Below are 3,738 nucleotides of genomic sequence, written 5' to 3' on the forward strand. Positions count from 1 at the left end.
CACTTACCATATGGCAGGGACTACCCTTAAGCACTTTATATAAATTATCTTATATAACTGTACGAGCCAGGAGATGGGCTCTATCATTACTTCCATATGTGCAAAATGAGACTCGGGGACTAAAGAACTTGCCCGAGGTCACAGACCTGGTAAGTGTATTTGAACCCAAGGAGTCTAACCCATGTGTGCTCCTTACTTGCTATGTTGGCTCCCTTGGTCATCCAATCAAAAGTATTTCTCACTGTTGTGAAGGTACCAAATGCTGACTTAGCATTTACTCCTCAGCTTCTATTGCTGCCCTCCCTTTTGGTATGTCTTAATTAAAAATGTCCCAAGGGGGCCGGCCTGGTGGCGCACTGGAGAGTGCGCCACTTGGGAGCGCAGCGGCGCTCCCGCCGAGGGTTCGGATCCCATGTGGAGACCGGTTCCCGCTCACTGGTTGAGCGTGGTACGGGTGCGACACTGAGGGTTGTGATCCCGTTGCCGGTCCCCGGTACGGGCACGACACCGAGGGTTGCAATCCCGTTACCGGTCAGTAAAAAAGACAAAAAGGAAAAAAAAAATGTCCCAAGGGAGAGAATATGATTGAGTTTGCTACTAGTCAGTATGGACACGTGCCCCGCATTGGGCAGGGTTCTCGTGACAAGCCCCCTTGGCTCCCTTACATCCAGCCTCATGGCTATCTTTGGCAGGTTCCTGGCTCTGTTGGTTTTGAGAGCATGATAAAGTCACATCACACACAGCACAGCCTTTCAGAGAAAGGCCTGTGGATATAGAAGGCAGCTGAAGGTTTTTGGATTATCCAGTCTTGTTCAAAATGCAGAATATTCTCTAATTACAGTATTTAGAGACATCTGTCCGTGTTCATCCTCACCTTGCTGTTGTGAAACGACAGGCTTCAAGCACTCTCCCTCTGCCCTTGCCTTTTCAGACTGAAAAGTCCTTATTCTTTCTCCATTATTGTTTCTGGTTTTCCCTAGTTCTACTATGAATTTATTCAGGTGTAGAAATCAAGACCATACTTATTTTTTTTCCAGTCTGAATGCACCAGGCTTTTAAGAGAAGATAATCTTTTTCTTTTGTTTCTAGTATCCTCATGTGGAAGCCTCTCAGCATGAGGTCTAGTTTCTTTAACATGGCATAAAAATCAATAATGGCCCAGGTCCAGTGGATCTTTCTAGTGTCATTTACAGACACTTCCCTTGATAAGCCCTTGACACGAGAACCACACTCAATTGCCAGAATGTGATATAATGTACTCTAAAGCCCTCGTGACATTGCTCAGGCTGTTTTTCTCTGCTTGAAAGGTCTTCTGCGACCCCATGCTTTCGGTGCAGTGTTATGACAGAGTGGTTAACGGCATGGGCTCTGGGGTCAGGTAATCAGGGATTTAAATTCCAACTCTGCTTGGGTAAATTTTTTAACCTCTGTGAGCCTTAGTTTCCTCACCTGTCAAGTGGGGATAATCATACTTATCCCTCAGGGGCTAATCATTCAATTAGAGAATGCACATAAAGCGGTTATTCCAATGCCTGGTAAACACTCAGTAACTGGAAGCTCTCCCTAATATTTCAGGACCCAGCTTGGACACCTCTCCCTTTCCTTTTCCCTTCCTGAACCAGTACCACTATTATCCCACCCCCACTCCACCCATGGCATTGGTCAATTTCTCATCTAGCTATCCCAACACTTTATATATTAGTGATGGGTCAGTATTCCAAGACATCAACCATTTTTCTTTGTGTGCTCTTTTCCCTAATTTCCCAGCCCTCTATTCAAACCACAATTTTTTTTTAAACTAATACTTTTGGAAAAGGATGTGACAGCAGAAAACAGAAATCATGAGACTACTCTGGGCTTTTTGGTTTCAAATATCCAGCCCCTTAGGGAATCAGAAAGAAGTCATGGATGTCACTCGGGTGCACATCTAATACAGGAAGGATTGCGAGGGACTGTGGCAGCTGTGGTCTAATGGCCAACACCACTTAGCATCAGCCAATCGTTGCCATGCAGGACTTTGGGACCACTGCTACCAGAACTGCCTACGTTTCAAGAGAAACTAAAGAAAAAAAATTTAAAAAGCATTTATTACTTATAAAATTACTTATTCAGGGCCGGCCCGGTGGCGCACTGCTATAGTGCGCCGCTTGGGAAGCGCGGTGGTGCTCCCGCCCGAGGGTTCGGATCCCACATACAGACCGGTTCCCGCTCACTAGCTGAGCGAGGTGCGGGAGCAACACCAAGGGTTGTGATCCCGTGGCCGGTCCTGGTCCGGTACGGGGGCAACACTGAGGGTTGCGATCCATTGCCAGACACGGAAAAGGACAAAAAGGAAAAAAAAAAAATTACTTATTCAATACAAATTTATTCAGGAACAAACAATGGGTTAGCCAGAATACAAATACAAACAAGATGATTCCTGTTCCAGGAGCTCACAGTTTGAAAAATAACTAGACACATAAACAGAGGATTATGATATTGAGCGATAAGTCTTATGTCAGAGCAGTGATTTCCAAAGTGTGATCACTGGACCAGCAGCTAGGAACTTATTAGAAGTGCACATTTGCAGGCCCCAACCCCAACCTACGGTTCAGAAAACTGAGCTTTGTGGGTAATTCTGACACATGCTTAGCTTGGAGAACCTTGATAGGAGAAAACAAAGAGGACTTTGAAGAAGAGAGCCAACACACCTGAGTGAACTTTGAGCACCTCTGCCATCTATAAATCATTTTCACAATCCCTTCCAGGCTAGATTCTGAATAGGTTGCTGTGTGGTAATTCACAAGGATAATACACAAGTGTATCTTGTCTTGTAAGTAAATTGTAAGACCTTGAAGGGCAGGGGCTGATTCTTCTTTTATTTTTTCATTTCTCCTCCTACTTTCAAACATCACCACAATACTTAGAAGATAAAAGCACAGGAATTTAGCTAATTCAGAAATTTAACAAACCTGGTACAAAAACATTTATGGGGAGAAATTGGAAATGTAGATTTACAAATGTCGGGAAAATGAAATGGATAAATGGTCAGGGCCCCTCAGATGTTCAGAATCTTGCCAATCATTTGATGTAAATATGCACGTGTGCCCAAATGTTCCTTGGTTATTGTCTGTGGTAATTGTGCGTGTGCACCCAGGTGTTCCTGGGTTGTCCGACTCGCACCCAGGTGTTCCTGGGTTATTGGACAAGTATAAAGGACAAACGGCTCTGATCCACGGTGCCCCCTGCCCCCCAGGATACCCCTAGGGGGAGCCATGGGGAGGCCATTACTGATGCTGGAGGTGGTGGCAGCAGCAAGCTGTTGTTGAGGAGGCTGAGGCCTGAGCTCATATCATCCACCAACGGCTCCCAGGGTCTTTCCCAATTACCTAGCTCGCAACCTGCATGGGAGGGGTCTGGTGACCCAGCCTGGCATGGAAGGGGTCTGGTGACCCAGTCTGTACAATGGGTTTGAAGGGTCTGAGCCCTAGCCTGACAATTAGTGTAGCCATCAGGGTTCCGAGCAGGTAAAAGAACGTGACAACGAATTTTCCTAACTTTTTGTTGTGATAAAATATACATAAAGCTTGCTATTTTAACCATCATATTAAGTAAGTCAGGCACAGAAAGACAAATACCATATGATCTCACTCATGTGAAATCTTAAAAAAAAAAAAGTGGTTCTCAAAGAAGAGAGTAGAGTAGTGGTTGCCAGAGGCTGGGAGGGGAAGGAAAGGGGAGGGGAAGAGGAGGGGGAGG

Source organism: Galeopterus variegatus, unplaced genomic scaffold (genome assembly GCF_000696425.1).
Source record: "Galeopterus variegatus unplaced genomic scaffold, G_variegatus-3.0.2 Scaffold7293, whole genome shotgun sequence".
NCBI lineage: Eukaryota > Metazoa > Chordata > Mammalia > Dermoptera > Cynocephalidae > Galeopterus > Galeopterus variegatus.